The sequence below is a fragment of the Lygodium microphyllum genome, chromosome 13 (genome assembly GCF_053477565.2).
Source record: "Lygodium microphyllum isolate KBCC chromosome 13, Lygodium_microphyllum_v1.1.10, whole genome shotgun sequence".
Lineage (NCBI taxonomy): Eukaryota > Viridiplantae > Streptophyta > Polypodiopsida > Schizaeales > Lygodiaceae > Lygodium > Lygodium microphyllum.
This window is the reverse complement of record NC_141147.1, coordinates 96307230-96333803: the sequence shown is the minus strand read 5'-3', so window position 1 is coordinate 96333803 and position 26574 is coordinate 96307230.

The window sequence follows — 26574 nt, the reverse complement described above, 5'->3', positions numbered from 1 at the left end:
GTCACTCTTATGTGGATGGTGAATCCAGTGGCTCAGAACAGAGCATTGATGATGAGTTGGGTATTCCTTCTATTGTTACACCTGGAGTAAGGAAGACCAGGGATGTTTTGAGAGCACCTGGGAGTGAACCTACTTTGCGCAGGTCTACGAGAGCTAGGTATCCTGTGGATAGGCTGAAATATGATGGATTTACAGCCATTCACTATGCATATATGGTCAAAGTGATACAGGAACCAGAACCCACTTCTTTTGAGCAAGCCATGGGAAAAGAAAAATGGGAGAAAGCCATGGATGAAGAAATGGATGCCTTGGAAGCAAATGCTACATGGGAGTTAGTACCTTTGCCTAAAGGTAAGAATGCAATTGGCTGTAAGTGGGTTTATAAGGTGAAGCACAATGCAGATGGTCTGTGAATAGATACAAGGCAAGATTAGTAGTCAAGGGGTATGCACAAACATATGGCATTGACTATGAAGAAACATTCAGTCCGGTTGCAAGGATAGCAACCGTAAGAGCAGTCATTGCTATGGCTGCATCAAAGGGATGGTCTTTACATCAGATGGATGTAAAGAATGCCTTCTTGCATGGTGATTTGCAAGAAGAGGTCTATATGGAGCAGCCACCAGGTTATGTGCATGCTGTTCATCCTGAGCTTGTTTGCAGGTTGAAAAAAGCCTTGTATGGCTTGAAGCAAGCACCTAGAGCATGGTCTGACAAGATAGGACAGTATCTTGTCACTATTGGCTTTCAGATTTCCAAGGCAGATTTCTCACTTTATGTGAGAAAAACAGAGAAAGGTATTATGCTACTTGTCATTTATGTTGATGATTTGATTATGACAGGTGACAGTGATGAAGATATCCTTCATGTGAAAATGCTATTGAAGCAGAAGTTTGAGATGAAGGATTTGGGAGAGTTGCGTTATTTCTTGTGCATTGAGGTGATTAGATCACCAAGTGGGATACAGCTCTTGCAGAGGCAGTATGGATTGGACATGCTATCCAAATATGGGATGACAGGCTGTAAGCCTATTTCAGTTCCTTTGGAGCAAAATGTGAAGCTGAGCACAGATGCAGGTGAGCTTCTAGAAGACCCTACTATGTACAGACGCATAGTAGGAAGTTTGATTTATATGACTATTACCAGGCCAGATTTGAGCTATGCTGTTGGATTGGTAAGTCAGTTTATGCAGGCTCCAAGGAAACCACATTTGGATGCGGCTAGACGCATACTTAGGTATGTGAAGTCCACATTGCAGTATGGACTATTTTATGAGACTGGGGTTCAGATATAGTTGCATGGATATACTGATGCTGATTGGGCTGGTAGTATTTCTGATAGACGATCTACCAGTGGATATGTGTTCTCTTTTGGGAGTGCTGCAGTCACTTGGAGCAGCAAGAAACAACCTATAGTTGCCTTGTCGAGCACAGAGGCTGAGTACAGGGGTGCAGCAATGGCTGCATGTGAGGTAGCTTGGTTGCATAAGCTACTTTATGATATGCATCAGTCTACAGATGGACTGGTTGTCATTTATTGTGACAACATGAGTAGTATACACTTGGCAAATAACCCAGTCTATCATGCTAGAACAAAGCACATTGAGGTGCATTATCACTATGTGCGAGAGAGGGTTTTACTAGGTCTTATTGATCTAGTTTATGTCAGCACAGAGGATCAGGTAGCTGACATATTCACGAAGGCATTGGGCGCAGAGAAGCTGCGCAAGTTCAGAGACCTGCTTGGTGTGCAGGAATTGGGATTGAGCTCGAGGGGGAGTGTTGAGATATCGAGCTCCACTCATGATACGCTAGGGTGACGTTGTGTATTTATGTCACCGACTTGTCAGTTGCAGACACAGTTGGTACACCGCCCATGAATAATAGCTACATGATAGCTATCCTTATCTACTCTAGTTCGTGGCTCAGTTAGTATGCCACCTTAGTTAGTTGAGTTTGGTTTGAGACCCATATATAGGGTTCTTCTATTTCTTTGTACTTGAGTTCTTTTGGCTTACACAACTAAGAAGAGGAAAACTGTTTTCAGCCTCCATCCTTGTGTGTCTTCCCCCATTGTGCAAGCAAGAAAGCTTCAAGCGAGACTCCTTCCTTCTCTCCCAAAATCTTGACATAGTACCTGCCACTACACACTACAGGTGGCAGGCGTTTGTCACCGTCACTTTATTCTTTATTCTTTTAGTGACACTTTGAATAAAGGAAGTCCTGGTCACACATTGTGACTATTGGAGTTTCCACATTGTGAGTCTCTCTCTTTCTTGCTCTTGCTCTCCTGCCATAGCTCTCCCAACTCTTCCAAGCAAGATTTGATCCTTCTCACCTTTCAACTGGTATCAGAGTATGGATTCATGACTACTCGAGCTTGGTTCGTGGTGTCTTCAGCTTCCTATTGATTACCTACACTCATTGGGTCTCCTTCTCGATAGTCATAGCCGACTCCCTGAGCTCCCGTCACTCCCCGGCTTCCCAAGCACCTGCCCGATCCATTAGGGAACCCTAGGGCATTCCTTCAAAGGTATTAGAGCTCTCTTTTTTGTTATTTTACTTCAGTCCACAGGTTTTGTGAAGCAAGGCAGCCATGTCCTCTTGCTTCTTGTGATGCCTACTCTCTACCGGTGACTTTTTGCCCTTCAAGAGGGAGCTCCTGAGGGTCCTTGACTACTCCCCCAACCTTGCCTTGACCTTGCCTAGCTATTCCACATGCCGCATATTAGTTTGGGCCAGCTTAAATACTTGTAATTTTTTTAAAAAAACTTCAACCCTCGGCACTCATTGGCAGCTTGAAAACACTTCATTTGACACTTGAGAACACCCCCTTGATGCTCGACATTGGTGGTTATCATTGGCATTGATTTGTGGACCAATTTACCTCAATCTAGGACTATTTTTCACAATCCACAGGTAGCCACAAATAGTGTTACATCAGCACTTTATGTTTATGCTTGGTTGGCACTGACATTAGTTGCTCGGTTGGTCTCGAATGAACCCTGAATGCTAGGGGAATGTATGCCTATGATGTGAGATGATTTTGAGGCTGAATTTACTTAGTCATTGACTATTTTACAAAATCCACAGGTAGCCCAAAGTAGGGCAGCCCTATGTCATTATACTTTATGCTCATGCTACATAGTCATTTGATGCTCGATTATGCTCGGTTTGGTGCCTATACATATGGGAAAGTATGCGTATGGTTTTGAGCTTGGATTGAGCCATTGTTTGCTCAGCTTTGGACATTTATTTGCTGCTAGAATATTCAGGACTGAAGCTCCTTTACTTATGTTTGGATATGCCTATTGCATTCAGGCTATGTCTTGGATGTATACATTGATGTAGTGACTCTCGGGGATCGACATAGGGCTTGGATTTGCTCTCAAATCATTGGTTGAGGTTGACCTCACTTCACATAGCATTTGGATCTTCATCTTAGATGTACTTATGGAATGTACTTTGCTTATGTCTGACCTGTCTTGACATGCTTGGCCTATGCTACTACTACATGCCCGTTACATTGTTTGGAGTTGGATGCTACTGAGCCTTGCTTTGGCTTGACATTTGATTGCCCGGAGCTTACTTTGGCTATTTCTCGGCTTGCTAGAGTTACAGTTTGGATGTACTTGATGTCTATGGCTGCTATGTATGGATGCTACACGGTCTATATGCTCATGAGGTCTTATTGATGCTTGATCTTGGATCTTCTAGCATTGGTGCTATCATATGCCCTTGTAGAGATTCTTTGCTTGATATTTACGGCTTTTGTGCCAGTGGGAGCATCTTGATATGCTTGACAGACACTGAGCAGGCAGTTTATGCTACTTGAGCATTCAAATTCTTGAGACTGGGATCTTCACTTGGATGTTGCATGGTTCATATGCCGTGGTCCTCACAAATGTACTTAGGCTGATTTGGGCTTTGCACTCCCTGAGCATACACCTCTTTGTGTCAGGTCTTAGCAGTGTTGTATACACTTTGCCCTATTACACAGGGGGTGTGCCGGCTTAGTGATGGATTCATTTGACATGCTTGGGTGTTTGCTAGAAGCATCATTAGCTATTAGTTCATGGTCATTTTGCCTTGGTTTTGGTGGTATTTTGGTTGTTTACAACAAAAAACATCAAGCAGTTTTGAACTATCTACACCATTTTGGACTCCAGTATGGCATCTTCTTCTACTGATAGTGCTATCTTCAATGTCATAAGCTTGATGGTACGAATTATACCTACTGGAAGAGCCAAGTTTGGCAGGTATTGGTGCAAAAATCACAGATAAAGCTACTAAGGATGCATGGTGAGCAGCCTGAAACTATGACTGATGAAAAATGGGATGAGCTTGATGAGTTATGCAAGTCCACCCTCATCTTGTCTCTCACTGAACATGTGCATTACAATGTAGTTGAGGAAGCACACAGTGCCTGGCAGATTTGGGATAAGATCAAGAACCTCTATGACAAGAAAAGTCTGGCAAGTCAGATGTATTGACTGAAGCAAATTATGGACCTATCCATGAAGGAGAATATGATGATAGTTGCTCAATTGAGCCAGTTCCATGCTATTATCAAGAACTTGATTTCGTAGGGTATTATATTTAATGATGAGGTTACTCCATTGTTTTTGCTTGGGACCCTGAGTGAGTTATGGGATGTATTTTGCACTACCTTATGTGCTCTTGCTAGTATTTTGAGCTTGCCTGATGTAGAGAGTGCTCTTTCGCAGGAAGAGATCAACTGTAAGAACTTGGATGCCTCTGTCGCATGCTTTGACTATTAGAGGCAGAGATGGTAGTGGAAAGAATGACCGTGGGAATGGCCGTGGTAGAGACTTGCAGAAGTCTAGGTCTAAGTTGTGTGGTAAATCACACATTAAGTCTCTGGGAGAAATGCTAATGTGATATGTCATCATTTCGACAAGAAGGGTCATATACGCCCATAGTATCATGAATTGCACAATGAGAAGTGCAAAGACAAGGGGAAATACAAAGTACAGGAAAAGTCCTCTGATCGTAGCATGGTACCTACAAAATCCAGTGTGAAATTAGAGAAAATCAATGTCATGTAGACTAATGACTCCGATGAGGAATACATACTTGCAGCTAATTCTTGTGATGCTATGCCGTTGATTGACCGAGGTTCACTCTATGTATGCGCGGTGTTGGCTTTTGGATTCTGGTGCTTCATTTCATGTTACACCATGTCGTCAATGGTTTCATTCCTACTGCAATGTCTCTGGTTCAGTTCACTTGGGTGATGATAGGTCACTTGCTATAGTTGGCATTGGGGATGTACAACTATAGTTCTCTACTGGTAGTACTTTTCTGTTATACAAGATGTATGTCATGTACTTGCACTTACACGCAGTCTTATGTTTGTAGGGGGAAACTTGATGATGCTGGGTTTCATGTTGCATTTGGGGATTCTACTTGGAAGATCACCCGTGTTGGCAGACTTGTGCTTGCTAGAGGTGCCAAGGCTGGTAGCCTCTACCCTCTTGTAGTTGATGGGTCCTCTGTTGACCATGTTTTTTCAGTTAGTTCCATCCCACATGTATCTTTTTGGCATGCCCATTTGGGCCATATGTCCTTGAAGGGAATGAACATGCTTACTGGTTTTGCAGTACTTACCGCCCCTTGACTATATATGTTCTGATTCATGTGAGCATTGTATTTATGGCAAACAAACTAGGAATATGCATAAGAAGTCTGGTAGGATATGCATGAGTGAGCCCCTAGCATTGGTACATTTGGATGTCTATGGGGCCATGCCCTATCTATCTATGGGTGGTGCAAAGTATTTTGTGATATTTATTGACGATTTTTTGCGTAAAGTCTAGGCTTATCCCATTAAGATTAAGTTAGATGTCTTGGTTGTGTTTCAAAGATGACTTGCATTGGTTGAGAACCGAATTGGGCATAGGCTGAAATGTCTTAGGATTGACAATGGGGGAGAATATGTGTCACGTGCCTTTGAGTAGCTATGTGACAAGAGGGGTATTAAGCATCAATTGACCGTCCCCTATACCCTGCCCTAGAATGGTTTGGCTGAGTAGATGAATAGAACCATCCAAGAGCATGTATGCAGTATGCTTAGCCATGTAGGCCTACCACATAGCTTTTGGGCTGAGGCAATTAGTACAGCTATGCATGTCATCAATAGATCACATTCCAGTGGTTTGGATTTTTAGGTTGTAGAGAGGTATAGAAAGTCTTATGCACATCTACATGTCTTTGGATGTGAGGCATTTTTCCATGTGCCCAAGGACAAGCGGACTAAGTTAGATCCTAAGAGTGTCAAATGCATTTTCCTTGGCTATGGAGATGTAGGCGAGATGGGTTACCACCTCTGGGATTTGCAAGTGCGGAAAGTCATCCGCAGCCATGATGTAGTCTTCCATGAAGACAACATTCTTCCCATAGAACAATTACAAATACATATAGAGCAAAAACAAAACAAAGACAGAGGCTCTATAGAGGTCAATAGAGGGTTAACAGAAAGTCATCAAAAAGCATTTAGCTCAACTAAGACCATTCAAAACCATCAAGAATCATTCAATAAGATTCCAAACACTTTCAAACTCCATCAATCATAATTCCATCCTCTCATATTGAAAGATAATATAACAAAATGGAAACTCAACAGAACCAATTAGGCACTCAACAAAACCTTTCAACACATCATGTCTCCACTGAAAAACATAATGACCTTCTCAAAACTATTCAACCTTATCTAAAATACTCCTAAACACTTTCAAAACAATCAATTATGATTCAAATCAAACAAAAATCACCCAAAAATTCAACAAAAAATAGCAAAAAAACACAATCATATAAACTCTTAACATATCCCCACAATCAGGGAGTGTCCTCATGACTTTAGAAAAAGAGAATAAAAGCTCAAAATATAGCTCAGCTTGTTCGTCCACAATAACTTCAAGAAAACACCATCCAAGCATGACCCCAAATTACAACCTACATCTAATAAAGAATTTCGACGAAAGAAAAACATCTTTATCCATTAATACAACTTAGAAACAAAAAAACATGACAAACTTTTTAAGGATATAAGAGGGTGCTTTCCCAATAAGCATCCATCCATTAGATAGAATCACAAATCACCATCAATTAGCTCGATCTTTATCTTCAACTCCACATAAGAAGTATAAATCACCACATATACACCATAAAATATACACAAAACTCACACAAACACAAGACAATGATGTTCAAATGGCACATGCTCCCAAAACATGGAGAGCAAAGAGAAATATTTTCATTAAAAAGATTCGTATATCCAAGAGAGTGTCAACAAGCTATGTAGGATGAATATATTTTTTCTTGAACTTCATACTCAACTTGAGATGTTCCAAACTCTTATTCTTATCCACAAAATGTAGAGACACATTCTGGAGAAACTGCAAACATCACATCCTTTCCAATAGGATAATAAAAGTGGTAGAAAAAGCTTGTGCAAAATAATACAGGACATCCATTTGAGCAATAGTCATCCTCATTAGGATTAATTGTCAAGTTTGGAATACTCTTCCAAGTGTGAGATTGTTGATGCATAAAAGCAAGATACAAAAAAAAAAACAGATGCCAAGCATACCGAAGTATCCTTAGAATGCGCATTTCCTCCAGCAAATTGAAGATAAGAAGTAGAACATTGTGCAGAAGTGTCCTAGAACCCAAGAATGATAAGCAAATTAAACATTCATTCTGTTAAAGAATCATTCAATATCCACTGCTGTCAATGAAGAATATCACTGTCATACCCAGGAGTATCCATAACTGTTTGTGGAGGAAGATTAATATAATCAAATAGATATGGTAAGGAAATAAGAGGGGAACAATGAAGAGGTGGGTAAGATAAATCATAAAATGAAGATATCTTAAGCGATAATGATGATAGAAAAGAAGGGAAATAAAATAAAAATTTCTTAAGGGATTCTATTGGAAAAATAAAGAGAATAGATGGGACAACAGGAGTACATTCAATAGGAATATGCGAGAATATAGGATCAACAATAAATGAGCAAGTAGTAAAAATTGGAATTTGAGGGAAAATTGCGGGGGTAAAAGATAAGAGAGGGATATTATCTAGATTAAAAGTGAGGATGGCAATATACAAGGATAATCAATAAGAAATTAGGGAATAATATAGGATATCATGAGAATTATATGGGTAGATGGAACATAAAAAATCAAAAGCTAAAAAGAAATCCTCAATGAACAAGGGATTGTTAGCAATATAGTTCAACACTTGGGATCTTAATGACTGAATATTTGATTTATGAAAGACACTCATCGACGGCAAAGATCTAGAACTTTAGTCTCTACACAAGGTCTTTTGGTGATAATTCTTCAGGCCATCAACCAAAGTCATTTCAACATAATGTACATACATGGCTGCCTATAAAATCACATCTCCTACATAAAGATTTGTGTCCTCCTCATCACAGGGATGTGCAAATATCCTCGAAGCATGAGATATTAACTCATCAACAAATTTATCAAACACTACTTTGAGTAAATCTGTAGACTACATGTGTTTTGCCACCCATCCTCTGGAGGTTCTAAGTCCACATTACTCAAGGAAATGTACAATGCAAAGCGCTATTGTTGATACTTAATCTAGAAGGATGATGGAGTTGACACCAAATCAGCATAGTGGACAAAATCTTTCTAAACACAATTCATACGCTGATGAAGGTGCTCTACCTTAGTAGAGAACCATCACATAGTTTAGCTTTTTGTTGCAACTGATCTAGCTCTTCCTTAGAGGACAACAGACAAGACATCACTGGGGCTAGAGGAGGAACAGAAAGAGTTGTAACTTTCTAGTTAAGTTCTTCAATAAACTTCTTCTACAACTCTACAATTTCTTAGGTATGCTGCAACTGGCCTTCACATATACCAAGCTTGCAAGTTGATTCTATCATTTCATCAAGAGCTACATTTTTCTCTTTAGTTAAGGACACATTCTCTTCTTCTAAAGTGGCAACCTTGGCTTCTAACTCCTTAATTATGGCTTTCTAAATCCATCAAAGCTATAGTTGCAATCATTTGTATATGAATGTCACTCAGAGAGGCCGAGCTTTGCTAAGTTGATTGGTAAAAGAATCCACTTTATCTTCAATTTGGTTTATACTCCTGTATAGATTGTTTGAAGACAGGAGGGCATGGAGGTCTCCAAAGCAAACTAAACACTAGAAACTAACTGTGAAAGCATAGATCTAGAAAGCACTATTTGCAAGAAAGGAGGAATTTGTGGATTCAGTTGTCCTTCTTGTTGCACTGCAAAGAGGTCTGGTACAAGGCAAGAATGAGGACAGGGAGCTACCAGACACCTTAGGCATTGGAATCTATACCACAAGGGTTGGAACAATAAGGAGAGGATCAAAAGAACCCTACTATGATGCTTTCTTGTGAATTATTATGACAGGGGGTACATTTGCTACATTTGAATTAGCTTCCACAGAAGAAGAAGGAACAGAAGTGAAGGGAGCTCTCTCGCTCAACCCCCAAGACCTACAGACCACTTATTAGTCAAGCGTTTCAAGTCGAGCGGCCATGGCTACCTCTCACATAGCCGATGCGCTCTCCCTACCTATGGGCTGTAGTGAGCTTACATTGATGCTCGATCAAGTACCCTCCTCTTTCTTGCACACCGGTAGCTCCACAATCCTTGAGGCAAGCTCAAGCAACCTCAATTCCTCTCATTCGAGCTCCATCCTCCATAGCCATGTGAGATAAGAGAAGAGAAGAGAAGAGAAGAGAAGAAGATGAAGAGAGGAGATAGAGAGCTTCTTCTCATCGATCCCTCACTCTCACACACTCACTCCCTCACTTTGTCACACTCCCTCACTTAAGCACACACAAGAAGGTAAGTAGAAGTGAAGAAGAAGACGAAGCTTTTTGCCACACACCAAGAATGAGAGTTTCCATTAACTTTTTGGCTTATATACATGCCCTCTTTCCCTTGGGTAGTCATCCCCTTTTTACATGGCCGGGCCTTTTTTCCCTTTGCCCCAACTTCCTAGCTTAGTCCTACCGCCCGTCCATGGTTATAAATTACATAGAGGAGGAAGCCTGGCACTCTTTTACAAAGATTTTGGCTACGCCTTTATATTTAGAGGTGCGCCTTCTTGCTTTTGGCTCTTTTGTAGCTTCCATGGTTGCGCCTTGGACTCCTGCTGGTTGTTCCCATGCTTTTGGATTTTTTTCAGGTCCATTCCATTGTGAGACGCCTTTTTTTTTTCACCTTGTGCTTTTCCTCTTGATGCCTCTTTTTCCGTTTTCTTTACTATGCAATAAACATCACCCCCCTCCTAGCCGAGTGCCAGTCCCATGGCATTGTTGTGTGGTAGACGGTGGTGATGGGATAGCCAGGTGGCTTTTTGAGTTTGTATATAAGCCCTGGTTGAGGATGTGTTGGAGGGATTCATGCTTGAAATTAAAGATGGTGTTAGAGTGAGTCCCTTTGGGGAGCTAGTTGTGGTGAAGGTCTACCTTTGAAATTGATGATGGTGTTAAGGCAAACCCCCTACCAATGGGTGCATCTACCCTTGATTAAAAATGGAGTTGGGTGGATCTTCCTTGGAGAAGCCAAAGATGGTGGACATGTCTTCAAGGTTGAAGATGATGTTGGATGGGTTTCCCTTGTGTGCCCTCTCCTTGATGTGACATGATCTTAACCTGCAAGACAAAGTTGTGCACTTCCTAAGGGGTGTGTCTGCCTTACCGTGTAGTGCATGGTGCACGTGCTTGTGGAATTGGAAGATGGGTCTAACCAAGCCCTTGGTGGTGTCCCACACTTGAGGACCCAGTTCATGCATGGTTGTAAGTACGGTGCATCACTTAGGGAGACAGGTCTTGGAAATGTCCTTCCCTTGATGTGCCCTAAGTAGGTGATGTGGGGGATGGGGCTAGGTATAAAATCCTAGGTGTATGATTGTGGCACTCGAGATGTTTTTGGAGGATATAGTGTTTTCACTTTTTCTTTCTGTCTTTTTTCTTTTTCTTTTTCTATTCTTTTCATTTTTATTTTCATTTTTAATTTTTCATTTTTTGTCTTTTTTTTTTGAGTAGATGATTATAGCCGGCATTTTGATGCAAGGGGTGCTCTTAGGCTCTACCTCAATCTTTCTAGGATGATGCATCATGAGGTGGTCTTAAAGACTTAATAAAAAAGGTGCGGCTTTGTAGGTATTCCTTGATACTAGCCTTTACATTGAGAGGTGTGGTTGATAAGAAAGGATGATTGTATCTCGTAAAGCGGCTATTGCTCATGTCCTCAAGGATCTACAAAAAGAGGAAAGCAAGGTTGCCCTTATCATGAGCCTAGCCATAGCGTAGCTATCTATTCTTAAGTTAATGTAAAAAAAGAGTGGGGGAAGGTAGGTTTCCTCAGCTGTTGACTTTTTCTTAAGTAAAAACCTAATGGTCCTAAGGTAGTTACAGGTAGTTATAAATGCAGAATTTGGGCACAAAGAGAAATCCTTAAGGAAGTGGTTGATGGATGGGCGCAAGTCCCTTGCTTTGAAATTCATGCATCCCTCGGGCGTCTCTACGTTGACGTTGTAGATATTTGGAAAGTCGTATCTTTTGAAAGGTGAGAAGGATCGAAGCTTGCTTGGAAAAGCTATGGCGGGAGAGCAAGAGCAAGAAAGAGAGAGACTCACAATGTGGGAACTCCAATAGTCACAATGTGTGATCGGGCCTTCCTTTATTCAAACTGTCACTAAAAGAATAAAGAATAAAGTGACAGTGATGAACACCCAGCACCTATAGTGTGTAGTGGCGGGTACTGTCAATGTAGTAATACACGTGCGGCTAGGCGGCATAGGCGCCTTTATCCCCAATAACCTCCCACTTAAGGGCAAATCTACCCCAGTGAGGAGTGAAAAGAAAAAGAAAAAACAGTACAATGTACACATGTACAACAAGATGAGAAAAAAACATCATCTCATCCAATGCCCATCAATCTCTTGAGGAAGGCAAAGCGCTCAGTAGTGAAGCTTTTCGTGAGCAGATCTGCAGGATTTTCGTCGGTGGAAATCTTGACAAGGTCAATAGAGTTGTCCTCCACGACCCCACGTATGAAGTGATACCTGACCTCAATGTGTTTCATCTTCTCATGGAAAACCATATTCTTGGCTAGCTGAAGAGCACTCATAGAATCCGAATGCAGCGTAGGTATAGTATCAATCACAAGGTCATGAACCAAATGACCCAACCATATGGCCTCCTTGCAAGTCTCAGTAGCTGCAATATACTCGACCTTAGTGGTAGAGAGAGCCATACATTTTTGAACCTTGGACATCCAAGAGACAGCACCTCCAGCATATGTAAATACATAGCAAGAAGTGGACTTTCTACTATCTACACGTCTTGCATAATTGGAGTCAATAAAGCCCACAACTCCTATAGCCTGGCTACCATAGCAAATACATATATTTGCTATGCCCTTCATGTATCTCATGATACCCTTCACAGCATTCCAATGTTTCTTGCTAGGTGTCACCATATAGCATGCCACAACACCAACTGCAAAGACAATATTTGGACGAGTGGCTATTATAGCATACATCAAACTGCCCACGGCTGATGCATAAGGGATCTTGGCCATCTCAGCCTTCTGCTCATCTGTTTGTGGACAATCAGCATGTGAGACCTTCACATAAGAAGGTAATGGATAGCCAATAGGCTTCACGTCCTGCATGCAAAAACATTCAAGGACTTTATGAATGTACTCCCTCTATCAGAGGTAGAGTAGTCCCCGATAGCCAGGTGCCGCCATATAGCGTGCCACAACACCAACTCCAAAGACAATATCCGGATGAGTGGCTATCATAGTTGTGGGAGCTTTCACTCAACCGCCAAGACCCTCGGACCGCTTATTGTTTCAAGCATTCCAAGCCGAGCACTAATGGCTACCTCTCACATAGCCGATGCGCCATCCATATCTACGGGTGTAGTGAGCTTACCTTGATGCCAATACGAGTTGTCTCCTCTCTCACACACTTTGGTAGCTCCACGATCCAAGTGCAAGCTTCAAGCAAGCTCCATCCTCAAGCTCCACGCTCCAAGCTCCATTGCTGCGAGCAAGAGAAGAGAAGAGAAGAGAAGAGAAGAGAAGAGAAGAGAAGAGAAGAGAAGAGAAGAAGAGAGGAGAAGATGGAGAGCTTCTCCTCCCTGGTCCCTCACCCTCACACACTCACTCCCTCACACTCTCACACTCCCTCTCTCAAGCACAAGCTCAAGCAAGCAAGAATAAGAAGAAGAAGAAGAAGAGGAGAGCCACTTTTGGCCACACATAAGAATGAGCTTCTCATTCACTTTTCAACTTTATATATAAAACCCTAAATCCCTTTTGGGCGGTCATCCCCTTTTCCCCTTTTTTACATGGCCGGCCGTAGCCTAGACCCTTTTTCCCATTGTCCTTCTATCTTCCCAGCTTCCTTTCCACCGCTCGTCTACATTTACAAATTGCATGGGTGAGAGCCCGACGCTCCTTGAATTAAACCATGATGCGCTTGTGCTCTTTTACAAAAGTTTTGACTTGTGCTTTTCCTTGTGCGCCTTTGTCTTCCGTTTCTCTTTGCCTTGGCCTTTGTCTTTGTCTTCTGTTTTAGCTTTCCAGATTTTCCACTGCCTGGAACTCTTTTATAAGATTTCAGGGTGTGCCTTTGTATTTTAAAATGCACATTTTCCCTTTTGCATTTGCCTTGGACTTTTTAAGGTTGCCCTTGCGCTTTTGGCCTTTTCTCCTTTTCTTTCTTCAGTCAGGCTACCTTTTTTCTGCCTTTGCCCTGCGTCTTTTTTATTTCATTTTGCTTTCTTCGTGTTGGGGTTAACATTATCCCCCTCCTAGATGAGTGTCAGTCCCATGGCACTTACCATCGTAGGTAGCAGGCGTTAGCATGCACCGAAGACGTGGGTGGCAAGGGCGTCTGTGGTTGCCATGGCAGAGTGTTGGTAGTGGTGGGAAGGAAGGTCATTGAGGGCATGTTGGTGGGTTAAGTGGTAGGTGGTAGGGCAATGGGAGTTGGTGGTAGGGCTATTCTTTGGCGGGGGTTGCACTGATGGAGTACAATGGCCGATTTACAGGGTGATAAGGATAGGAATTCAGAGTTGAGTGTTGATGAAGGGTGAACGACACCCTCATTGGAGTCTTCAATACCTGCAATTGAAAACCTCTCATAGGTGGTTTCTCCCTAGGGGTAGTGCGAGTCTTCTTTATCATGCACAAGACAGAGTTTAATTAGTTTGGGAGCAGGTCGAACTCTAAGCAACTCTAAGCAAGCTGAGAGTATTGTCCTGCACTTGAGGACCCAAACTGTGTATATACTTCAGTGCAGATATTATGTGAGTGCTCGTGCATACTTAGATATTACGTAGGTAGAAGATCGAGGGCTGGTTTCTCATAACGATGTGTGGATGAAGCAAAGTCGTCCATGGTGGGAAGAAGTACACATGAAGGTGTATGCGACATCCTGTGCATTGTGATTGCATGACGTAACAGAATAGAACACAGGGATAGTGCACTATCGGTAGTTGGTAGACACTGGGCCTGTGTGATGAGGACAGTGTACTATTCATGGCCATTTGTGCAGTGCTTACCACAATTGATTGCAATGGTATTAAGGCAGAGTGCAAGAGGGAATCGTGTGAATGGGTCAGGGTGACAAGTCTAACCATAGGTGAGACAAGCTCTTAGGTTTGGCCTGCCCTCGATGTGCCCTGAACTATTGTGGGTGATGCTAGGGGGACTAGGGGACTAGGGACAGAGCCAGCCGACCAAGGTCACTGGACGCACCTAATTTGAGGACCCCTAGGTGCAGTGTTGTGATCGTGGGTGCTTCTTATCTTTTCGTTCGTTTTTTTTTTGGTGACTTGCCTGAGTACAACCATTGTAATATGTTGAGGCTATCAGCTTTTCAATGGGCTAGGAAATGTCAAGCTTCGAAGGCTCATGAATTGGATATGACAGTGATGATTGTGCCCTAGCCTCTTTGTTAGAGAAGCCATTGTTGCGATGTTGGTACGATTGAGGTAACAACCGTTGTGAGCTCACTGTAGAGCTTGACCCAAGAAGAGAGCCTAGCCCATGACTATGCTTTGGTTTGTGCAATGTGGGCACTTGTAAGGGTGATTTTTCACGTTCGACAGCGTGGCATTGTTGCGGTTCTTTGTGCGGTTGGTGATCTTGCGGTGACTTGGGCGTTGAACATGTTTGCACGAAGACTTGTGTCATGCTGCATCCACTTGTCACTTCATGAGAGTATATGCTTGCTTGCGTTAAGTACAACAAACAAATGCAATCATGTTAAGATATAACTTTTCAAAATGCTATGATGCTGATTGCAATGCATATTCCATTGCTTAAAGATGTGGCATACATTAACGATAGGTAAAGGAAGTGTGTACAAGTGGGGAGCTTGCTCCTTTAATCATCAAAAGATAAAAAGTTATGGCAGGACGGCTTGTTAAGCTGCTTGTATATCATAGGGGCTACTCGATTTGCACAAGGCGGGGTGAGTTCGGGTGGTTAGGCGATTGAGGCTCTACTGGAGAGGGGCTCCTGTGAGGTTGGGTAGGGAAGATGTCGGCCGGGACCTGAATGCTGTAGTCTCTGGCTACGACCGTTTCCAAGATGCTTTTGAACAATGCATCGAATTCTTCCTTGTCTCGAGCTGCCTTTTCACCCTTTGAGCACTTGGTCCCCGAGCGCCTATTGGGGGCTTGCACAACCGGTGTTGCCACACCTTGTGTACTTCTTTGAACTTCTACTCCCCTGTCCTGGGGATTCTTTGGCCTACGTCCGGGGTGGTGTCGCTTGGGACCTCGTTTCTTTGCATACCTTTTGAGGGTAGGCACGTAGCACACCGGCAGAGGAGTGTGTGCTGCATGTTCCCGTCAACAGCGGAGAGTGTCTTTGCAAGCCAGCTGCCCTAGGTGCTCCATGTCTTCCTCGTAGGGGGACTTGCAAGATGCGAACCAAGGATTAGGTCTTGATACAGGATAAAACCATTCTCATGTAAAGGATTATAGTGTGGGTTATCAAGTGCATATGACGAGAAGGGGAGGGGTGAGGCATGTAGTGCTTGTCGTAGAGGATGGCCCCCATGATGATGTTCATTTAGCCTCCAGCCCCATTAGTAGATCTTGGCTCACGCTGAGTTACACGGACTGGTGGCCATGGATTGGGGCAGAGCTCATCCTCGGGAGGATAGATCGGAAAGGGAAAAAGGTGTATAGAAAGGGGCTGCACCCTGTCTACACCATTAGAGATGTTGGTCAAGGCTTCCTATGGTGGTCATGAGGGGTGCATGCCCTCCGCCCGGAGGTGGAAATGGTCACACAACTTCTAAATATGTGGTGAAAGGAGGACCCGACGAGCTTAGACTATTGACCCCAACTCTTCTCCCTGCGCTTGACTATTATTGCTTGTGTGTGTTGATAGTGTCTATACAGGGTCACAAAATTCATTGTTTATTTACATACATATCCATGAATCCATGTCACTTCATGAGGATAAAAGCCAATTGTAGAACTTTGGATTGTACTGGAGCATGGCGCACGCATCCAATACTCGTGGCAGCTTACTCAATACTGATAGATATTTTGCAACATCGAGTGGCATGGAACCTTGTCCGAGTCTACTGGCAACATGTAACTCCTCCTCAATGAGAACCTTATCAAACAGAGAGTTCTCTTGGCTAGGTTCAGCTAAGTCCATACCCCGAATGGCAGTCAGCACCTCGAAGGGAAGTTGGTGCCACATAGGTTGGGTCTCCTTGAGACCGCCATTTGGCCAATCACTCCTCTGAGACTTTCATGATCTGGGCTCTCCTAGTTCGGCCATTGCAATGAGGTTTTCACACCAACGCGGTTCAAATTGACTTGGCCCTCTGATAGTCGCTTTAGTTGCTCTATCTCAAAGAGATTTGGTTGGCAAAGTGCATCATTGAATGTGACAGTTAAGCGCAGTTCGTCGTCGTCCTCTCCAAAGATGAGTTGCATGCATTCATACAGGAGCCTGTTATAGTGCTAGTCAAGATGTTCTTGCTCTTCCCAAGATAAGGGAAATGGCAAGTATTCTTCGAGTTGCTCTTTAGGGAATGCACGCAAGTCTGCCAAGACATAGACATGTGCAAACACTTTGAGCTTAGCATCCAACTCAGTTAAGCACTCTGTGACACTTCTATGTTCAACGAGGGCTTGCTCGGTTGCTATCTCATGCAAGGTTCTAGGAGTTTGCCTGGGCTTTAGTGTAGCTGGGGGACTCAGGCCTAGATGCGCAAGTTTGGCCAATGCTAGGATTTCTTATGCTCTTGGGGTTTCCATGTTTCTCCTGAGGCTTCGTTATTGCATCATGGTTCTCCTTGGATGTTCCTCTTTTTCTTGGTTAGTGAAGGTGCATCTCTCAATGACTCAGGACCCTGGACTAGGTCAACCGTTGATGTGCTTGGTTGGGCCTCAGCATTTCCTTTCTCTCATGTGTCCTCATGGGACATAGCTGTGGCCTGCTGATTAGCCTCGCCAGGTTGTGAGGGTACAACTATCTCCCTTTTGGGAGAGTCTAGCTCTTCAGCCAATTCCCATGTGTTTAACTCCTCCAGCCTAGGCTTTAGGTGCTTTGGAAGTGCTGGAGTTGTTAATGAAGTTGGTTGCGACACCTCCTCCACAGGTAAACTACTAAGGACACGTTCTGCAAGGGGCATTGCCATGGCCAAGGGCTGTGACTGCTATGATCCCTGATTTGAAGTACTAGCAGCTAGTTCAGTGGACTTGCTACTATTGGCGGATTGCGGTGTCAAGTCCTTAGGGCACTTGGAAGTGGTCGTGCCCTTTGTTGCTCTTAGAGCATTCACTTGCATAGATCGATTATCACTTGAGCTAGCCACGGTGGATTGCACAGGCATATCCTTAGGTTGAAAGCTAAGGGTGGTGTTGTGTCGTGCCTCTTGGACATCTGGAAGCTTTGATGGAGATAGAGATTGGGAGTGAACAACCGCCATTAACGATCGCTGTTGTGCTTCCTATGTCCATTTGGAAAAAGAGGATGTAGGATCTAGGACTCTTAGGTGGACTTGGCACTGACTGAATGATTTGCTCGAGGCTATTAGACGATTATGCCATTTTCTTTGTTGAGCGATCAGCCTTGCCATGAGCAATGTTGTGCCTATGATGCCTATTATCCTCTTGGAAAATCAAAGGCTCTTTGGGCACTAATGGCTTTTGTGCACGTTCAATGGCTATATATGACATCTGCTTAGTAAGCATGCTAGGCTGAGGCTCTTTCTTTCGAATACTCATGTTCGGTCTCTTGCCTCGAGACCTAGAGTTTCTCTTAGATTTCCTCACATGATTCGTTGCTTTTGATGCAATCTTGCCTTCAGCTGTGATAGAGATGGTTTAGTAGGGGATTTTGGTACCCACATCCATCGGTTACCTGCGTAATACCCTTGAGCACGTAGCAATGCTTTGGATATCCATCACGGCGTTGTGCTGACCCTCCATCAATGCCTTCGTCTATAATGCTTGGGCTTCTTTTGGGGTCTTCTACGATATTTGTAAGTCCAAAGCCCGTCCTTGGCATTGTCTCTTGACCTTCTTGTTTCAAGCGTGGCCTCACTCACTGGTTCTCGTTGTTCGACCTGTGCTTGTATCAACTCTTCCAACAAGTCCTTGCTCTTGATAGTAGGCTTGACTGTTACATCAGCACCTTGCCTTTCCCTCGAGGTTCGATGAGGTCACCCTTGCTAAAGGTTGACTATCCTCACACCCGGTAATGTTAGGTGTATCCTCTGTGCTACATAGTCAGCCTCACATTTGGTCACCCTTTTGAAGGGTCTTCCCAGGAGGGTTTCCTTACTATATTTAGCACTATTTGGAGGAACATGAAATAGGATAGACAAGCTTTCAGTTTCAATTGTTGCAAGGATATTGCACTTCCCTATGAGTGCTTGTGGAGGTTTCCCATAAGGCCTAAGAGTTGCATTAGTCGGTGTCAGCTCTGGTTGGCCTAGTAGGGTCCATGCCTCATAGGTCAAGACATTAAAATCTGCTCCTTCATCAATCAGAGCATTGATAGTATGCTCTCTTTTCACCATGAGTTTGACCCTAAGATAAGTAGGTGGTACTATATCTTTATCTTCCGGGTCTTGGCTTGTAAATTTAAGCCTTCTGACAAATGCCCTTGAGTCCCCAACTGCACAACCAGATGTGGATTCTCCACTGATGTCTTGGCTCGTCAGTGCAGGGCTATTCAAGGAGTATCTATTGTCAGGTTTGCCATATCTAGTCATTCTCGCTATCGTAGTCTGATGTTGTTGCCTTCCGCTTTGACTAGATGTAGTCTGAATGCAACACGTGTGTGTTTTTGCAGTGTGGCCTCCTTGCCCTTGTTGGCTACATTGGCCTATTGAGGTTCTAGGGTCTCTGTTTCTCTTGGTTTGGGTATGGGCTTTTGGTTGCTCTTTTGTCACAGTGAGGATCCACGTTCATGTAGAGCCATTACTACACTAAGGTCTAATTTGGGGGACCTATCACAGCGTGCGTTTTCTCTCCAACCTACTTGGGGGAGGTGCAGAGGGGGCAGAGCTCCCTCTGTGGGGGTCCAAGGGGGGCAGTCCTCCCCCGGCCCATAGGGCCGTTACGGTAAATACCATGTGCAATTTGGAGGACCGTTTAGCCAAATTTTGAACTAATGTTCTAAGTTTCAGCCTAGTGATGGGTCTGTGATGTGCCTTTAGCTCTACGTAGCCTTTGGGGTCAATTTGGGGTTCAGGGTTTTTAAAATATGTTGCCTCATTTGTTTTTGGCCAATCAGATTTTAACAGCTCAGTGTTTTGTGTCTAGGTCTCTGGGTCTCACTATTGCCTACTTCAAGCTGCCAAGCGGCTGCTCCCTACGATTCCGTCTATTCCATGTGCTAGAATCAAGTTCTGAGCATCAGAAGGACTTTCGATAGTTTGCGCTGCTGAGCTCTAGTCGGGTCAAGTCAAATTTTTGAGAATTTGATAAAAATTTTCACTCGGCCCAACTGGTCCGAATTGCAGGGTCTGAGTGGGTCACTCGGATGGGCCGAGGGCCAAATTAGTGACTTGGATAGGGTAGACTCAGATGGGCCGAATGGTCAATTCGGACGAGGTCACTCGGACGTGTCAAGATTGTGGGAGAGAAGGAAGGAGTCTCGCTTGAAGCTTTCTTGCTTGCACAATGGGGGAAGACACACAAAGGTGGAGGCTGAAAACAGTTTTCCTCTTCTTAGTTGTGTAAGCCAAAAGAACTCAAGTACAAAGAAATAGAAGAACCCTCTATATGGGTCTCAAACCAAACTCAACTAACTAAGGTGGCATACTAACTGAGCCACGAACTAGAGTAGATAAGGATAGCTATCATGTAGCTATTATTCATGGGCGGTGTACCAACCGCATCTACAACTAACACGTCGGTGACATAAATGCACAACGGTCACCCTGGCATATCATGAGTGGAGCTCGATATCTCAACACTCCCCCTCGAGCTCAATCCCAGTTCCTGCACACCAAGCAGGTCTCTGAACTTGCGCAGCTTCTCTGTGCCCAATGCCTTCGTGAATATGTCAGCTACCTGATCCTCTGTGCTGACATAAACTAGATCAATAAGACCTAGTAAAACCCTCTCTCGCACATAGTGATAATGCACCTCAATGTGCTTTGTTCTAGCATGATAGACTGGGTTATTTGCCAAGTGTATACTACTCATGTTGTCACAATAAATGACAACTGGCCCATCTGTAGACTGATGCATATCATAAAGTAGCTTATGCAACCAAGCTACCTCACATGCAGCCATTGCTGCACCCCTGTACTCAGCCTCTGTGCTCGACAAGGCAACTGTAGGCTGTTTCTTGCTGCTCCAAGTGACTGCAGCACTCCCAAAAGAGAACACATATCCACTGGTAGATCGTCTATCAGAAATGCTACCAGCCCAATCAGCATCAGTGTATCCATGCAACTGTATCTGAACCCCAGTCTCATAAAATAGTCCATACTGCAATGTGGACTTCACATACCTAAGTATGCGTCTAGCCGCATCCAAATGTGGTTTCCTTGGAGCCTGCATAAACTGACTTACCAATCCAACAGCATAGCTCAAATCTGGCCTGGTAATAGTCATATAAATCAAACTTCCTACTATGCGTCTGTACATAGTAGGGTCTTCTAGAAGCTCACCTGCATCTGTGCTCAGCTTCACATTTTGCTCCAAAGGAACTGAAATAGGCTTACAGCCTGTCATCCCATATTTGGACAGCATGTCCAATCCATACTGCCTCTGCAAGAGCTGTATCCCACTTGGTGATCTAATCACCTCAATGCCCAAGAAATAACGCAGCTCTCCCAAATCCTTCATCTCAAACTTCTGCTTCAATAGCATTTTCACATGAAGGATATCTTCATCACTGTCACCTGTCATAATCAAATCATCAACATAAATGACAAGCAGCATAATACCTTTCTCTGTTTTTCTCACATAAAGTGAGAAATCTGCCTTGGAAATCTGAAAGCCAATAGTGACAAGATACTGTCCTATCTTGTCAGACCATGCTCTAGGTGCTTGCTTCAAGCCATACAAGGCTTTCTTCAACCTGCAAACAAACTCAGGATGAACAGCATGCACATAACCTGGTGGCTGCTCCATATAGACCTCTTCTTGCAAATCACCATGCAAGAAGGCATTCTTTACATCCATCTGATGTAAAGACCATCCCTTTGATGCAGCCATAGCAATGACTGCTCTTACGGTTGCCATCCTTGCAACCGGATTAAATGTTTCTTCATAGTCAATGCCATATGTTTGTGCATACCCCTTGACTACTAATCTTGCCTTGTATCTGTTCACAGAACCATCAGCATTGTGCTTCACCTTATAAACCCACTTACAGCCAATTGCATTCTTACCTTTAGGCAAAGGTACTAACTCCCATGTAGCATTTGCTTCCAAGGCATCCATTTCTTCATCCATGGCTTTCTCCCATTTTTCTTTTCCCATGGCTTGCTCAAAAGATGTGGGTTCTGGTTCCTGTATCACTTTGACCATATATGCATAGTGAATGGCTGTAAATCCATCATATTTCAGCCTATCCACAGGATACCTAGCTCTTGTAGACCTGCGCAAAGTAGGTTCACTCCCAGGTGCTCTCAAAACATCCCTGGTCTTCCTTACTCCAGGTGTAACAATAGAAGGAATACCCAACTCATCATCAATGCTCTGTTCTGAGCCACTGGATTCACCATCCACATAAGAGTGACCTGCATTCACATCAAACATGGGCTGATCAACCTTCTCTTTTCCTTTTCGTGATACCTGCATACCACTATCTGCATTGCTTTGAGAAGATTCTCCTGATCTCAATCTGCCTGTCCATGGCGAAGAATGTGAACCACTGCTAGAGGATGCTCCAGGTCCACTAATATTTTGTGACTGCTGCTGTGAATTCTGTGTAGCATTACCATTTTGTGCATCTTCATCATCAATCACATTTACTGGTTTATACCAGCTACTCATCTCATCAAAAACAACATCTCTGCTCACTGTAAACTTACGAGTAGAAGGGTTATAGCATCTATACCCTTTTTGCTGCAGAGAGTAACCAATAAAGATGCACTTCTCAGCTTTTGGATCCAACTTGGATCTCAGCTCATCTGGCACATGTACATAGGCAATGCAACCAAAAATTTTCAAATGAGAAATATCTGGTTTCCTACCAGTATACCTCTCCTCTGGAGTCATTCCATGTATTGCTGCAGTGGGAGTCCTGTTCATTATGTAGACTGCTGTAGCAACTGCTTCAGCCCAATAAAAATCTGGCAAGTCTTTTTCATTGAGCATGGCACGAGATACCTCTCCAATATGCCTGTTTTTCCTTTCTGCAATTCCATTTTGTTGTGGGGTATAACTGCATGAATATTGCTGCTTTATGCCATGCTCCTGCAAGAACTTTGCAAACTCATTTGAGAGGTACTCTCCCCCTCCATCTGACCTTAGGCATTTTATCTGCAAGCCTGTTTCTTTTTCAACCATAGCTTTAAGAGTTTTGAAATGCCCAAAAACTTCACTTTTCTTTTTCATAAAATACACCCAAACTTTTCTGCTATAGTCATCAATAAAACTGACAAAATAATGACAGCCTCCAAGAGATGCAGCTTTAGTTGTCTACACATCAGAGTGAATTAATTCCAATGGCTTCTCACTCTCTTGAACATGTCTAAGAAATGGTTTCCTTGCCTGTTTTCCAAACTGACAGGCTTCACATACCTTATGCATTTCTGCAACCTTGAATTTGGGCAATCCTGCAACAATATTTTGGGCCTGCATTGATTTAAGTCGCTGTACATTAACATGACCAATGCGTTTATGCCAGATATCAATATCTGCAACTACACCGGTCCCATGTGCAAACATTGCTGCACTCAGTTCAGACATGTCTGCATCCAATGTAAACATTCTGCCCTTCTTCTTTCCTTTTGCTATCAAGCGACCTTTATTTTTCATATCCTCAACAAAGCATCCATGAGGATTAAATCTGACCTGCAAGCCCTGTTCAACCATTTGACCAACTGAAACCAGATTCTTGGTGATATTCGGGACATGAAATACATCGGACAGGTATTTCTTTTTCCCACCCTGCATAGACAAGGGAATTTTTCCAATCTGCACAATAGGATGTGCAGTATCATCACCAGTCTCCACAAATCCTGGTTTTTCCATTTTCCTTGCATCCTCCATCCATTCTGCATGACCTGTCATGTGGTTTGATGCACCTGAGTCAACATACCATACATCATTGCTTTCTTCTGCACTTGTCATAGAATTGTTCATGTGCTGCACCATGAACAAATGCTCATTTCTGTCATCACCCTGTCTACTAGAAGATGCATAATTCCCTTGTTGCAGTTTTCCATTCATGATGTCATTCTGCTTTTTATAGCAGTCTTTAGCCATATGACCCATTTTACCACAGTAGTAGCATTCAACATTACTGTTTGCATTTTGGCCTCTTTGCCATCCACCACGACCTCTTTGGCTCCCCCTGCCTCTAGAGTTACCACGTCCTCCTCCATAGGACTGGTTTTCTTGAGTTTGCTGCATATTCTGATTTCTGCCACGGCCTCCAAATCGGCCTCCTCTACCTCTGCCTCTACCTCTTCCAGCATTTGAGTAGAAGACAGCTTCTTTTGAAGTTCCTCCTGAAGAAGATGCACCACCATTTCTCTGTTCCTCAGAAATTAGAAGAGCAATCAACTCCTCAAAATCAGGAAATCTTTCACGAACTGAAATGGATGTCCGAAACTGTGCATAATCCTTTCCTAGACCATTCAAAGTCACGGAAACTAAATCATCATCTTCCACTGGCGACCCAATGGAAGCAAGTGCATCTGCAATCTTCTTCACCTTCATGTGGTAGTCGTTGATGCTCATACTTTCTCTTTGCACATTATGCAACTCTTGCTTGAGCTGCATTTTCCTGGCTTGCGTATTTGTGCTATACATTTTTGACAAAGTATCCCATGCCTCCTTTGGCGTACTTGCATCCTGAATATGCACAATCATAGAGTCTGAAATACTGATAGACAGCCAATACATAACTTTCCTGGCTCTCTCATGCCATGTTTTAAATGCCTGCATTTGTTGTTGATTGGGAACATCAGGAAGAACTGGTTCTTCTTCATTTCCTGCAACAAATTCCCAATATCCTTTTCCCATAAGGAAATTCGTCATTCTAAACTTCCATGCCTGGAAGTTGTTCTTGTCAAGCTTTTCAGTGACAATCTGTGAAAGAGAATCAGACGCCATTACAGAATACTGCAAGAAATTCTGTCACTGCAAAAAACACAGCTTCACCCTCACAAGGGCAAATCTGCAAAACTGGCGAAAGTGGTATTTGACCACACAGTCACTTCCTAGTGACGATTTTGCATAAACAGGAACCAAGGATGATTCTGAAACTCCCAATGTCTCTGCGCACAAGCATACGATGCAATTTCTACAGTAACTTTTCACCGACCTGTAGAACAGTGGTTGCACAGCATAAAACTGAGCCTTTTCTTGAGTGCGTGCAGAAAACTTCCGTCTGCAAAATAGGCCCCGAAATGGCCTCAAATCAAAAAAACAAGGTCGCCGAGGGCTAAAGCCCTCACCCGCAGCATATACTGCCCTCTTGCTTCACCGCGAAGGGCGTCTCAACCTGAGACAATGCACTCCTGCAATTTTCGGCTGTGCTACCTGCAGAGATCTGCTCCCAAAATAGGAAATGAAAGCAACACTGCTCCTCTTACCAGACCACCGTGAGCTTGGCTTGCTTTCTTGAGCTCCTTACCACGAACAAGGCTCTGATACCATGTCAAGATTGTGGGAGAGAAGGAAGGAGTCTCGCTTGAAGCTTTCTTGCTTGCACAATGGGGGAAGACACACAAAGGTGGAGGCTGAAAACAGTTTTCCTCTTCTTAGTTGTGTAAGCCAAAAGAACTCAAGTACAAAGAAATAGAAGAACCCTCTATATGGGTCTCAAACCAAACTCAACTAACTAAGGTGGCATACTAACTGAGCCACGAACTAGAGTAGATAAGGATAGCTATCATGTAGCTATTATTCATGGGCGGTGTACCAACCGCATCTACAACTAACACGTCGGTGACATAAATGCACAACGGTCACCCTGGCATATCATGAGTGGAGCTCGATATCTCAACACTCCCCCTCGAGCTCAATCCCAGTTCCTGCACACCAAGCAGGTCTCTGAACTTGCGCAGCTTCTCTGTGCCCAATGCCTTCGTGAATATGTCAGCTACCTGATCCTCTGTGCTGACATAAACTAGATCAATAAGACCTAGTAAAACCCTCTCTCGCACATAGTGATAATGCACCTCAATGTGCTTTGTTCTAGCATGATAGACTGGGTTATTTGCCAAGTGTATACTACTCATGTTGTCACAATAAATGACAACTGGCCCATCTGTAGACTGATGCATATCATAAAGTAGCTTATGCAACCAAGCTACCTCACATGCAGCCATTGCTGCACCCCTGTACTCAGCCTCTGTGCTCGACAAGGCAACTGTAGGCTGTTTCTTGCTGCTCCAAGTGACTGCAGCACTCCCAAAAGAGAACACATATCCACTGGTAGATCGTCTATCAGAAATGCTACCAGCCCAATCAGCATCAGTGTATCCATGCAACTGTATCTGAACCCCAGTCTCATAAAATAGTCCATACTGCAATGTGGACTTCACATACCTAAGTATGCGTCTAGCCGCATCCAAATGTGGTTTCCTTGGAGCCTGCATAAACTGACTTACCAATCCAACAGCATAGCTCAAATCTGGCCTGGTAATAGTCATATAAATCAAACTTCCTACTATGCGTCTGTACATAGTAGGGTCTTCTAGAAGCTCACCTGCATCTGTGCTCAGCTTCACATTTTGCTCCAAAGGAACTGAAATAGGCTTACAGCCTGTCATCCCATATTTGGACAGCATGTCCAATCCATACTGCCTCTGCAAGAGCTGTATCCCACTTG